The sequence below is a fragment of the Hippocampus bargibanti genome, linkage group LG03 (assembly GCF_051943395.1).
Source record: "Hippocampus bargibanti isolate YZ-2025 linkage group LG03, ASM5194339v1, whole genome shotgun sequence".
Taxonomy (NCBI): Eukaryota; Metazoa; Chordata; class Actinopteri; order Syngnathiformes; family Syngnathidae; genus Hippocampus; species Hippocampus bargibanti.
The window spans coordinates 3,579,696-3,595,007 of record NC_142736.1 but is presented as its reverse complement, the minus strand read 5'-3'; the positions used below and the strand labels follow the sequence as shown (position 1 = coordinate 3,595,007).

At 40.0% G+C, this 15,312-nt stretch overlaps 1 long non-coding RNA gene across 1 annotated transcript; it reads right to left on the bottom strand.

Moving 5' to 3' along the window:
- Positions 1–5,990: 5,990 nt before the first annotated feature.
- On the bottom strand, positions 5,991–14,745 carry LOC148899988 (uncharacterized). The gene is made up of 2 exons (XR_016114394.1): positions 14,470–14,745; positions 5,991–8,920 (listed from the first exon to the last, which is right to left on the bottom strand). It is a non-coding gene; the product is annotated as an uncharacterized LOC148899988 (long non-coding RNA).
- Positions 14,746–15,312: the final 567 nt, after the last annotated feature.

The window sequence follows — 15,312 nt, the reverse complement described above, 5'->3', positions numbered from 1 at the left end:
CCATTCCAGTGCCAGGGTTATTGTCATTGTCGCTGGAATTCCAAGACCCACAGAATATTGAGTTTTATGACTACATAAACATTCAATGCAGCGTAAGAAAACCTTAGACTCGCTGCTTTCTAAAATTATACGATATATAATTATACTATCTAATAAATTTGTGAATGAGTTAAACATTTTATAATACAGAAGTAAAAGCCAGCTATCTAATTGCTAGCGAAATAGCATTAGCATCAAAGCCATATTCCGACGGCGACTTTGTTAAACGATGCATGTTGAAGGCAGCTGAACTTGTCGGTCCCGATAAGCGACATGGCAATCTACCTAGCTACCTGGCTGGCTATCTAGCTAGCTACATAGCTGGCTATCCATTTGCTATCAATTAGCTATCTGGTTGGCTAGCTATCTAGCTCGCTATCTGTTATACAGCTATCTACCTAGACACCTGGCTGGCTATCTAGCTAGCTACTTAGCTGGCTATCTATTTGCTATCAATTAGCTATATGGCTGGCTAGCTATCTAGCTCGCTATCTGTTATATAGCTATCTACCTAGATATCTGGCTGGCTATCTATTTGCTATATATTAGCTGTCTGGCTGGCTAGCTATCTAGCTGGCTATCTATTATATAGCTATCTACATAGCTACCTGGCTGGCTATGTAGCTAGCTACTTAGCTAGCTATCTATTTGCTATCAATTAGCTATCTGGCTGGCTCGCTATCTAGCTATCTACATAGCTACCTGGCAGGCTATCTAGCTAGCTACTTAGATGGCTATCTATTTGCTATCAATTAGCTATCTGGTTGGCTAGCTACCGAGCTCGCTATCTGTTATATAGATATCTACCTAGCTACCTGGATGGCTATCTATTTGCTATATATTAGCTGTCTGGCTGGCTAGCTATCTAGCTGGCTATCTATTATATAGCTATCTACATAGCTACCTGGCTGGCTATGTAGCTAGCTACTTAGCTAGCTATCTATTTGCTATCAATTAGCTATCTGGCTGGCTTGCTATCTAGCTATCTACATAGCTACCTGGCAGGCTATCTAGCTAGCTACTTAGATGGCTATCTATTTGCTATCAATTAGCTATCTGGTTGGCTAGCTACCGAGCTCGCTATCTGTTATATAGATATCTACCTAGCTACCTGGATGGCTATCTAGCTAGCTACTTAGCTGGCTATCTATTTGCTATCAATTAGCTATCTGGCTGGAAATCTTTTATATAGCTATCTACCGCGCTACCTGGTTGGCTATCTAGCTAGATACTTAGCTGGCTATCAATTAGATATCTGGCTGGCTAGCTATATAGCTGGCTATATGTTATATATAAATCTACCTAGCTACCTGGCTGGCTATCTAACTAGCTACGTAGCTGGCTATCTATTTGCTATCAATTATCTATCTGGCTGGCTAGCTATCTAGCTGGCTATCTGTTAGTTATATATCTATCTAGCTGGCTAGATAGCTGTCTAGCTGGCTATTCTTAGCTATATATTGGGTATCTAGCTTTCTATCTGTTTGCGTTACTTCCGGGTTGAGTGAACGCTGGCGTGTGTGGCTATAAATGAAATGTATTATTATTATTATTATTTCAAATCTCAAGAATTCTGCTAGAAAGTGAAAATGAGGTGGAAAGAAGGAAGGTAACCCTTCCTCAAAAAAAATTCTCTTTGGTTGGTGTTCTTCAAGAACACTGTCAAAACTCGTCAAGAATCTCCCAGAGGTGTTCCATAGGGTTCTGAGCCTGCGACGTCAAAGTCGCCTTTGCGTTACGTCATCTTCAAACGCATCAAGTCATTCTTCAAAACGATCTCGTTGTCACGCGTCGTTCGCCGACGCACAAAACTAAAATCTAAGTTGTTCCTCCAAAACAGCCATTTATGACGTACAGACGACATCAATGGCGCTAGCGCGACAACAGCTCCGCGTCCAAGCCAGAATTATTCATGAAAAGCTTTTTTTTTCGTATGTGCAATTATTTATATGATTCAATTATGGATAACGTGGTGATAAAGGGGGAGGAGGGTGAACTCTCGATGTGACATGGAAAGTGTTTTTTTTTTTTTAGTTCTGACAATTTGATGTGGCTTTGGGCCTAAGACTTTTGATCCCAAGAAATAATAAGGCTTTTATTGTGATCTGGTTAAAATAGCGCAGTCCTCTTCAGTGAGCGGTCAAAACTGACAAAGGAATACAGTGATAACTCAGCTTACGAACTTAATTGGTTCCCAGAAAGTGTGTAAGGCGAAAAGTGTGTCTTCCAAACATTAATTTCCAATAAAAATCATTAAAAATAAGAATAATCAGTTTCCAGGTACCCATAAAACATAATTTTCAACTAAATAAGCCACAAGTTCAATTACAGTTACAGTGATACCTTGGATTACAAACTTAATTGATTCCCACAGAGTGTGTAAGGCAAAAAGTGTGTATCCCAAAAATTAATTTCCCATAGGAAACCATTAAAATGAGAATAATCCGTTCCCAGGTCCCCAACAAACATAATTTTCTATTTTTATAAGCCTTAAAACTACACACAATATACCTTATTTTTATGTATAATAAATGTGCTATGACATTGTAATTAAAGAAATAAACTGTACTGTATAATAAAGTCGTTTTATTGAGCTTTGTGATGGTCATTGATGGCTTGATGGAATGGAGTGGCCGGTTTCATCAGCATGAAACACTTGATGAGGAACATAGGCTTCTTTCACCATCTTGAGGAATGATCCCTTGGAGGTGCTTTCTCTGCGATAATTTTATCTTGTTCCTCATCAATTGTGTTCTGTTTAGTTGTGTTGATAGCTTTTTGTGTACAGATGTCTTGTGCGGCTTATTTGTGGAGTCTAATTGACGAGATATTTTAACCTTGCAGTCTACACTCTGCCTTTGAACTATCAAAGTTGAAACGAGTCCAAATTTCACTGTTTTCTATCCATTTTCTCACTTTCTCTCTCTGTCGTCTGCCTGTTTCTTCAATGTGTAAACCACCGCCCCTCACTGCTGCGTTCTTGACCAATCACGTGGCTTTAACCGAAGACTGGGGGCGGGGAAAAAAGGACAGAAAACACATTCATTATACATAAAATAAAGTATATTTTGTGTAGTTTAGAGGCTTAGAAAATTAGAAAGTAGAAATTATGTTTTATGAGGACCCAGGAACGGATTATTCTTATTTTTATGGTTTCCTATGGGAAATTATTTTTTGGGATACACACTTTTCGCCTTACACACTCTGTCTGGGAACCAATTGAGTTTGGAAGCCAAGGTATCACTGTATACACATTGGTTTATATCGCGCTTTCAAAACAGCTGAAACTGGAACAAAGCGTCAAAATGGAAAAAGGGAAATGCTGACAACCTTGTGGAAAGGAAAAAAAAACATGGCCAGAGGTCTGGCCAGCGCTTTATCAACACCCAAGCAAGAAAATAAACAAAGCCTGAACAAATTTGGGAATGGCGCTCTACGTCATATTTTCAATCCCTGAATACATTCGGAAATGTTTCAGTAAATGACTACAGAACAGCTACAGTCCTAAAAAATTATATAAATGGAAAACTATGACATCCAATATGTGCCAAATGAGGCAAAATGGCTTCTTTTAGTTGCCCTTCAAAATAACTCGAGATGCGTTTTAAAAGTAGGCTAGCGACTATCAGTATCTCGGTCCACGAGGACAATGTTAATAGATTCTCTGGTGACACATTTCATTCATTCAGTCATTGTAATTGCTTATTATGTGACAAGGTAATAGTGTTAGGGCTTTGGAGACATCCCAAAAAAAGTCCCTTGGAAATCAAGAACTTTGAAATTAAACCTTGCTTTTCAATTTTCACTCCCATAAGAACTGAGCAATTAAATGCATTTAATCCCGTATGGAGTAATAAGACATAAATACGTTTCCAAAGAACCAAATGTCACTGATTCTTTTTGACAGACGTCAACTGAAACCATTCTTGTGTTCTATTTTATGCTTATCAGGTTGAATCCTCTGGGAAGCGCTAACAACAAGGACATTTCTGACACTTTGTTGACAAAAGTAGTGTTTTGAAAGTGGGTCGGAGGACTGACATCATTGCAAATTGCAGCGGTACATCAACGTACAAAATTAATTGGTTGGAAGCATACTATCAGTGTCTGAAATAACATCTGCACGTCTATCATCTATCTATCATCTATGTATCATGTATCATCTATCATCTATAATCCATCATCCATCTATGATCCATCTATCATCTATCATCTATCTATCATCCTATTATCTATATATATATATATATATATATATATATATATATATATATATATATATATATATATATATATATATATATAAATAGCTAAATAGCGGACGTCTGGGATCGCTGAAGCAACTGTTTCAGCAGCGAGCAGCATAAGCAAATATATTGTGATGATGATACTGACCTACGTTGGTGGAAAGCGCAATTTTGATTGGATGATACTGGCCATTCATGTTGAAACGGGTAAACACCTCTTTTAAATAAATCCGACGAGTAAAATAAAAAAGTATCGTACAATTCAGGTTGAAAGGATTCGCCTTTGTGGAGAGAAAAGGTTGTGATTCTAATTTGCAATGAAACAATACCATCGATGAACCAGTCGAATGTCAGTGGCACTTTGACAAGCTCCATGCTAATGTTAGCATCAATATACTTATGTGAAAGACAGAAGAAAGCAAGTGTGGAAGCTATTTTACTTTTATGGCTCTCTTAGTCAAAAAGATTTCCGACCCCTGCTCTAGTTGTAAATCACATCACACTTTTTTCAGTCTGGCTTGATTCAGACGTAGCACTACTGAAGGCCTAGCGATGAAATCCAAACACTGCACATCCACCCATCCAAATATGCAATCATGGATGATACAGTTGTTGTTTTTTCACTAAATGACTGTTATGCATCTTGTAAAAAAACAAATTATAGAGTATAAAAACTTAAAAACTGATCGTCATTTAACTTGCTTTAACTTAAAGTGCGTACTCACCGTTTTGTCCCCTCTTCAGTGCATGTTCTCCCTCGTGAAGTGGCGTTTTCTCTGGCCTTTTGTTACGAATCAATCCAAGGACGTTTTCTTCTGTTAATGCTTCCAAAATATCCACGGCAAACATCAGCATTGTGAGCGATCTTCTGATTTGGGCAACACTTTTTCTGGTTGATTCACATTGACGTGAGAAGACGCCATGGTCCAGTAGGCCGACTGTCAAGATCGCTAAACAAACAATTACCTGCAAATTGACAGATGCGGTACCAGGGCCTCTCAGCCAATAGGATGCCAGGATGAATCTCGGTAGTAGCCAATGGGAGAGCAGCTACACTTGTGTTACGTTCACAAACCACCGAACTCTAACCAAAATCTAGACACCGTAACTTTTCTTATTTATTAATTTATTTCGAAACAAGAGGCAATATTTTCCAATTGGGGCGTTTTGTAACTTAAAACATTCGTATGAAAAGACGTCTGTTCGTAGTCGTGTCATTGTAACTCCTTTCCTTTACAATGCAAAAGAGGACTTTTAACCATCAGCATCAGTGACTCGGTTGCCAGTGTACATAAAAAATGTGTTCTCTTACTGCCAGCTGCACTGCATAATTCACTTGTGTTTTGTGTAGCTTTTATATTATGTATTATTTAGATTCGATTTGGTGTTATGCTTTGAAACGGAAAAGTGGAGTTACCTCGTGTTTTCGTGGTGTCTGCACTCTATGATACAATGAAGTTTTTTAGAACTCCCCTGTGCTCTTCGGGTCAAAATGACCCGAAACTGTGTTAAGAATGCCCCCAAAACACTAAAATACTGCACTACATCTGCAATCATTTGAATGGGTTAACCTTTTTGTCACATTTTTGTCTTGTTCTGTATGTTTTAAATAGTTCATTCAGAATCAGAAAACCTTTATTCGTCCCACAATGGGAACATTGGAGGGGGAAAAAGAAAGTAGAGTCATTGAAATGCAAAAATGAAAAAAAAAATCATCCAAAAATCCTTTTAATAATAATAATAATAATACATTTGATTTTAAGCACATTTCAAAGCTCTCAAGGACACTTCACAGTCACAGACAAGCATAGGTACCATAAAAAAATAAAATACAATCACAAATACAATAAATAAAATACAATTATAAATAGAAACAAGAGAAAGAGCTACACAGATAATGCGATTTTAAATAGGTGGGCTTTAGAATGGAATTTGAAGGTGGGAAGAGAATCGATGTTACGAATGTTGGGAGGAAGTGAGTTCCAGAGTTTGGGGGCAGAGCAGGTGAAAGCTCTGTCCCCCACCGTGCTTAGACGGGCAGGGGGGGCACACAGAGGTGGAGGAAGGGGATATGAGGGAGGGAATAGAAATTTGAAGAAGGTCAGATAGGTATGGGGGGCAAGGTTATGGATGTCACGGTTTGCGAGGTGGTGATGGTTGTGAATACCAAACTCAACCCGGAAGTAACAAAGTTTAAAAAAAAACAAATAACAAAGAATATGACAACACAAAGACATATGGCATAACTAACATGCAAACAATATGACATAACTAAGATGCTAACATGTGAATCAATATGACAAAACAATATGCCGATGATGCAAACATGCAAAAAACAATATGGCGATGATGAACATGCAAAAACAATATGGCGATGATGCTAACATGCTAAGCGCTAATCACTTTTTTTACATAGCTAATAGCAAATAAAGAGAATGTGAGAAGACTTTACAGTCACAGACAAGCATAGATATAATCATAAATAAAATACAATTATAAATAGAAACAAGAGGTAAAGCTGACAAAAAAAAACATCCTGCTAAGCTAAATGGATATGTTACAATTCCACAAAAAGATAAACTAATGCCGCACTCACCCACACCCCATGGAGTGTCTCGAACAAAAGAGTGACAAATATCCACGTGCCAACACAGTGGCTTAAAAAAAAAAAAAATCACTCCATTTCCTCACGTTGCAGTGACACTCGCCGGCAGGCCGTCATTGTATATTTACGTCTGAGCTTCAAACATGTCCTATTCTTTAATGCTTTAAGTCTTTTTTTTCTATCATGTTGCTTATTCAAGCTATCCCATAATTTCTCTTATCATCCTCTCGGTCTGACTGTGCCGCTGCCTCGCTCTCCCTGTGGATTGCGGATAAAGAGGCGAACAATTCTCGATAGCGGAGACAGAGATTAGTTTTTCCTGATCTTTCCACAAACCCCCCAAAGAAATAGTTAAGTGGACAAAAAAATATCCCGAGGGGCTGACAAACTCACTCGTGACTAACTGCACATTAGCATGTAGCATTGAGAATCTTACGAACAGCTTACGAACTTAATTGGTTCCCAGAAAGTGTAAGGCGAAAAGTTTGTCTTCCAAATAATTATGTCCCATTAGAAACCATTACAATGAGAATAATCCGTTCCCAGAAAGTGTGTGGAAGGCGAAAAGTCTGTCTTCCAAACATTTATTTCCTATAAAAAACCATTAATCAGAATCAGAATCATCTTTATTGCCAAGTATGTAGAACACACACGGAATTTGTTTCAGTCGAACACGCTGCACTAGTATCATCATCAAAAAATTGCAAAGAGGCACTACGCAGTTCTATTTGGGCTACTGTTGAAAGATTTTATGGCTTGGGCGAAGAAGCTGTTTAAATGTCTGATGGATTTGGTGCGCATGGATGGGTAAAATGAGAATAATCCGTTCCCAGAAAGTGTGTGTAAGGCGAAAAGTTAGTCTTCCAAACATTTATTTCCCATAACAAACCATTAAAATTAGAATAATCTGTTCCCAGAAAGTGTGTGTAAGGCGAAAGATCATCTTCCAAAAATGTATTTCCCATAAGAAACCATTAAAATGAGAATAATCCGTTCCCAGAAAATGTGTGTAAGGCGAAAAGTTCGTGTTCCAAACATTAATTTCCCATAAGAAACCATTAAAATGAGAATAATCCATTCCCAGAAAGTGTGTGTAAAACGAAGAGATCATCTTCCAAAAATATATTTCCCATAAGAAACCATTAAAATGAGAATAATCCATTCCCAGAAAGTGTGTGAAACGAAAAGATCATCTTCCAAAAATATATTTCCCATAAGAAACCATTAAAATGAGAATAATCCGTTCCCAGAAAGTGTGTATAAGGCAAAACGTTCATCTTCCAAACATTTATTTCCAATAAGAAACCATTAAAATGAGAATAATCCGTTCCCAGGTCCCTATAAAACATACATTTCTCCAAAATAAGCCTTAAAACTACACAAAATATACTTTATTTTATGTATAATAAATGTGCTATTGGATTGTAATTAAAGAAATAAACTTTACTATATAATAAAGTCGTTTTATTGAACTTTGTGATGGTTGTTGTCAATGGATGACAAACTTCCAGGTTGACTGTCTGTCCTACAATTTCATGTCAGAAGAATTCAACTCTAGGATACACACTTTCCGCCTTACACACTCTGTCTGGGTTCCAATTGCGTTCGTTAGCCAAGGTATCACAGTATTTGATTTCTGCGCCAGGTACAAAACGCACTCCCCTTATCAACAGACTAGGCAAAAGTGAAGATCCTCAAAAGGGTCGCAATGCTGGGAACAGCACGGATACTGCGCAGAACCTTCAATCTTCCTGGCCTCTGATAGAGGACCCGAGTTTAAAAAAAGGGCGGATGGACAAGACACAAGGGGTGAGACGAGGATTTTTTTTCAGCATAATAAAAAACAAAAATATAATTATATCTGGTGTTTAAACTCTATCCGTGTGCACAGCGCTGCTGCTTTCGGACCTAATTAGGGAAGCATGAATTATGCATCAGCCGGTGTCATAAAGCCAACATCCGCCCTCGATGCAGATAGATGAAGTCATCTGGCAATGACAAGCTCAAAGTCTACCTTGCGTCAGGGGAACTATTGGAAGAAAGAAAGACGGATACATTATTGAACATTTCTTCACTCTAATAATTTCTTTTTTTGGGGGGGGGGGCAGATGTGTAACTTATGAAACAAGATGGCGGTTCTAAAAAGTCTGCTGCTGCAAGGTCATCGATGAAAAGGTTTCTTTAGCCGTCATCTGTACTTCTTTGAAGGTGTCGGATGTTTTCTTCCTCATCCGAAAAGCTTCACCAGCGAACTAAAATTGTGTTGGTAGCCCTGGTCCTATATATATATATATATATATATATATATATATATATATATATAGCGGCTGGATAGCTCAGTTGATAAGGCATCAGTTTGGCATATGGGAGACGAGGGTTCGAATCCCACTTGTGGCAGAGAAAATGAGCAGATATGAGCACAATGACATCATCCAGTGTGGGTCCTTGGGCAAGACCCTTCACGCTAATGCCTACCTCATACAATGATGAGAGACAATAAATGGAATGACATGCCGGCTCAGACGTCGCCCGGCCAAACAAGGTCTGCGTCAGGTGCTGGGGAACCAGAGCACCCTGATGAAAAATGGGCTACTGGAGCAAAGCGGAGATGGACGAGATGCGATAACATGGCTCTGTTGGAATGCTACTACTCAAGCAACCCTAGTCAGAGGGGTTACATGCGGAGAATGGGGGCTGAATGGTTACTTCGAAACCCACAGTCACGGTTGACCACGAAACAACTAGTAGCTCAGTGTTCCAATATCCACAAACGGCAATTGCTATCACAACTTGAGATTGATGAGGTACAACACAAATTCCGAGGTGAAGGGCCCCAGGCTGCCACATCACAGGAAGAGGTTCAACCAGAGATTGGGAGGCAAGCCCCAATGAATAATGAGATTGGGAAGCAAGCCAGCCCCAATAAATGAAATGCTGAGCGAAGCAGCAAATGACCTGAGAGATAAGATCATGGCAAGAATGAAAACTGGGCAACGAAGGCACCGATTACAACGGCTATGTGAAGTACCACCTGAAAGTCTCATGGAAACTGTGAATGCAGCACTGAGAACGATCCCGACCGGAACGATCACGGAAGCCAATGAGCTGATATACACCTCAGCATCAGTGATCCTAGACATGCTTGGCTACAAGAGCAACCATGAGAGCCACGAGATTCATTACTCACCATGGAAAAGACGATTGGAGGCCAAGATCAAGGCGGCTCGGAAAGATGTGTCAATTGACGGAGACCCAGAGAGGTGTGAATAAAAGGCCAATACCCAAGAGGTACATGCAGATAACCATACCTGAAGCACTCGAAACTGCCAAACAAAGGCTCCAGGCCTTGGCCAGTCGCCTAAAGAGGTACACGAAAGAGAATGAGGCCAGAAGAATAAACAGGCTGTTCGCAACACAACCTGCGAAAGTGTACGCTCAGTGGCAGGGTTCTAACAGCAGAGCAGACCCTCCAAGGCTGGAAACTGAAAGATACTGGAAAGGCATATGGGAGAAGGAGGTCGCACATAACAGCAGTGCACAATGGCTGGTGACTCTGAAAGAGGAGCACAGCAACCTCCCTGAACAGAACGCAGTTACCATCACAGCGGCAGATATACAAGGAAGAGTCTCAGGTATGAAAAACTGTACGGCACCAGGCCCGGATATGGTCCACACCTACTGGCTAAAGAAAATCACAGCTCTCCACGAGCGCCTAGCAGCACAAATGAACCAGCTGCTGATGGATGGGACTCACCCAGGATGGCTAACCGAAGGGCGAACAATCCTGATCATGAAGGATTCCTCAAAGGGTGCAGTTCCTTCCAACTATCGGCCAATAACCTGTCTCTCCACAACATGGAAGCTCATGTCAGGCATCATTGCGGCTAAGATAAGTGGACACATGGATCAATACATGAGCAAAGCACAGAAAGGCATTAGTAGAGATACTAGAGGTGCCAAACATCAGCTGCTGGTTGACAGAACAGTCGCTCAAGACTGCAGGTCCCGACATACCAACCTGTGCACAGCCTGGATTGATTACAAGAAAGCATATGACTCGATGCCACACACATGGATCAATGAATGCTTGGAGTTGTATAAGGTCAACAGGACCCTGAGAGCCTTCGTTGCAAACTCGATGAGGATGTGGAAAACCACACTTGAAGCCAATGGCAAGCCACTAACGCAAGTATCCATCAAATGTGGCATATACCAAGGTGATGCACTCTCCCCACTGCTGTTCTGCATAGGACTGAACCCCCTCAGCCAGATAATCGCCAAGACAGGCTATGGATACCGCCTCAGAAATGGAGCTACGATCAGTCACCTCCTCTACATGGATGACATCAAGCTGTATGCTAAGAGCGAAAGGGACATAGACTCCCTGATCCACACAACCAGGATCTACAGCAGTGATATCGGAATGTCATTCGGGCTGGAGAAATGTAGTCGGATGGTGACTAAGAGGGGCAAGGTAGTCCACACTGAAGGGGTCTCACTCCCTGAAGTAACAATAGCAGACATTGAAAACAGCTACAAGTACCTCGGTATACCACAGGCCAATGGCAACCTCGAATTAGCAACAAGGAAAGCGGCTACGACCAAATACCTCCAGCGGGTGAGGCAAGTCCTCAGAAGCCAGCTCAATGGCAAGAACAAGACCCGGGCAATAAACAGCTATGCCCTGCCAGTGATCAGATACCCTGCAGGAATAATAAGGTGGCCAAAGGAAGAGATTCAGACCACGGATGTTAAGACCCGAAAACTCCTCACCATGCACGGAGGGTTCCATCCCAAGTCCAGCACCCTGAGACTGTACACAAGCCGTAAGGAAGGAGGCCGGGGACTTGTGAGTGTGAGAGCCACTGTCCAGGATGAAACATCCAAGCTCCATGAATACATCAAAGTGAAGAAGAGGAGCTGGAGAGAGCCTGGAAGGTAAAGGTGACAGTCGTGCCTGTGGTGGTCGGAGCACTTGGGGCAGTGACCCCCAAACTCGACGAGTGGTTGCAACAGATCCCGGGAACAACATCGGTCCAGAAAAGCGCAGTGCTGGGAACAGCACGGATACTGCGCAGAACCCTCAAGCTTCCTGGCCTCTGGTAGAGGACTCGAGCTGAAATGGGACAGACACCACCCATGGTGGGTGAGACGAGGATTTATTTATTTTATATATATATATATATATATATATATATATATATATATATATATATATATATATATATATATATATATATATATATATATATATATATATATATAATAAAATAATAATAATAAAATAATAATAATAATAATAATAATAATAATAATACATTTAATTTACAAGCACCTCCGGGTAACATCCAAGTTATGACCGCCGCAATTTACGACCACCCGTACTTACGACCACAACTGCCAGACTTTTTATTGTACGCCTGGCACCGCAACGCGGAAGCAGCCGGTAACGGGTACTGCAATTTTGGACATAAGCATGTCACACACTCGCACAGCAATCAACTGCGTGACTACACTCTATAGTATTTATACAGTGCAGATACTGGTATACAGTGCATATATTGTCTCGGCAACAACTCCTCTAGTACTGTACACTAATGACTCATGAAGACAATCTAATCACTTCTTTTGTCTTGACTGTAATCAGATTAGTTTCTGTAATCTGATTACTTCTTTTGTCCTGACTCTAATCAGATTTGTTTCAAGGAATAGTCCTCTTCTCCCGCCACATCTGGACATTAGGGATATATATACATATAGGGCCAGAGCTACCAGCAAAATATTAGTTCGCTTACGAAACCTTTCGGATGATAAGCGAAATGTCCGACACTTTTAAAGAAGTACAGATGACAGCTGAAGAAACCTTTTCATCGATGGACCACTCCCATACGACAGAGAGCTTGCTTACACAGACGCTAGAAGGTCAAACTACATTTGACGACACAGACAAAAGTGATTCAGCCACTATGAAAGGAATTTTTTGGTTGGTATTTGCCTTTGTGGGCCTGTGTGTGTGTGTGTGTGTGTGTGTGTGTGTGTGTGTGTGTGTGTGTGTGTGTGTGTGTGTGTGTGTGTGTGTTTGTATGACTTGTCTTGTGAGAACCACTAACATTTCATACCATACGTAGTGAGGACATTTTTGACAAGTGAGGACTTGTTGGCCGGTCCTCACAAGTTTTTTTCATTCTATTGGCTTCTAGAGGGTCTATATATGCATCTGTTAAAGTTTCAGAGATGTCCTCACAAATTCTCCCAAAATGAGTTTTTCGGTGTTTATTTTCATTTCACTTGGATACACACACTTCTTACTCACTCTGTGTGTTTATATGTCTGTCTGTGTGTGTGTGGTTAATGAGATGAAAAAGTTCATACCACAAAAAGTAAAACCATATTTTAACCAAATTCGCTACAGGGGTGAGGACTTTCAATGTACCCATTCAGAAATTTATTTTGTCTTCAAATGTAACACTAGTTCTCGGTGGTCCTCACTCCTTTATCTGGGGTTATCCGGACCTCACTAAACGATTGAAATAGGAATGTGTGTGTGTTTGTGTTTGTATGAACGCTGTTGTGAGGACCGCTAACATTTTATACCATACGTAGTGAGGACATTTTTGACAAGTGAGGACTTGTTGGCCGGTCATCACAAGTTTTTCATTCTAAATGCTTCTCGAGTGTCTATATATGCATTTGTTAAAGTTTCAGAGAGGTCCTCACAAATTCACCCAAAATGATTTTTTTTTGTGTTTATTTTCATTTCACTTGGATACACACACTTTTTACTCACTATGAGTGTTGAGTATGAGTTTATGTTTGTGTGTGTGCATGGTTAATGAGAGGGAAAAGTTCATACCACAAAAAGTAAAACAATATTTTAATCAAATTCGCTACAGGGGTGAGGACTTTGAATGTACCAATTCAGAAACCTCACTCCTGCTCTTAATTTTCTTTGTTTTTAAAAAAGACAAAGTGGGAAATGGGGTGACATTTAGTGTTCAAATGTAACACTAGTTCTTCTCTAAACTTATCAGCAACGGTGGTCCTCACTCCTTATCTGGAGTTATCCCGACCTCACAAAACCTTTGAAAAAGGAATGTGTGTGTGTGTGTTCGGAAAACGATTTTAGTGCGAGCCGTGGTTCACAATTGCCAATGGTCCTTGCGGGAAGAGAAAGCTCTCAAGCACTCAATGGCATCACGTTGATTTGTATTTGCTTGACTGACACCCGATTAGCGCTTGGAGACCAGTAAGAAGGGCTGATAAAAGTCAAGATCAATTTGCTATTAATGACCTCGAAAACGGCTGCAATGTATTCAAGGAATCCATTTAAGCTGAGGTTAAATATCACCAAGGTGTCAAGGTCGCTTGTGAAACAAAAACACACCTTGGCGAGGAGTATAAAAATTCATTTTGGGTCTAAAACAAGGCTCAGCAGATTTTTCTTTGAATTGTCCAGGCAAGCTTTCGTGAATTATGCAGACGTAAAAAGTGCCCCCAAGACAAAAGATCTTCCTATCTGAGGCTGTATTTCTTAAGTAATTTAATAAGATACCAATGTGATTTAGAAAATGGACTTACTTGTAGAACTTACAGCTGCGGGGAAGAGGTTGTAAATAGCTTTCTTTTGTTCATCTCACCTTCACTTCTTGGTAACGGATCCAAAAGAGGAGGAAACATGTCTGTGCCGCCATTTCTGAAAAAAAAAAACCCTCCAAAACACATACCTTGGCTTACAAACTTAATTCGTTCCCAGACAGTGTGTGTAAGGCGAATAGTGTGTATCTCAAAAAATTATTTCTCTTAGGAAACCATTAAAATGAAAATAATCCGTTCCAATGTCCCCATAAAGCATAATTTTCTACTTTCTAAGCCTTAAAACTACACAAAATATACCTTATGTTATTTATAATAAATGCATTATAATATAAAAATATAAAAAAAAATATAAAAAGTATAAAAAATATAAAAAAGAATATAATATAAAAAGAAATAAACTATACTGTATAATAAAGTCGTTTTATTTACCTTTATGATGGTTGTTGATGGCTTGTTTGAATGGAGTGGCCGGTTTGCTCAGCATTAAACACTTGATGAGGAACGTAGCCTTCTTCTTTCACCATCTTGAGCAATGATCCCTTGTAGGTGCTTTCTCTGCTATAATTTTACCCTGTTCCTCATCAATTGTGTTCTGTTTAGCTGTGTTGATAGCTTTTTGCATCAAGTGTACAGATGGCTTGTGCGGGTTACTTGTGGAGCCTGATTGATGGGATATTTTAACCTTGCAGTCTCCACTCTGCCTTTGAATTATCAAAGTTGAAACGAGTCCAAATGTCAATGTTTTCTATCAATTTTCTCACTCTCTCTCTCTGTCGTCTGCTTGTCTCCAATGTTTAAACCACCTCCCCTCACTGCTGCGTTCTT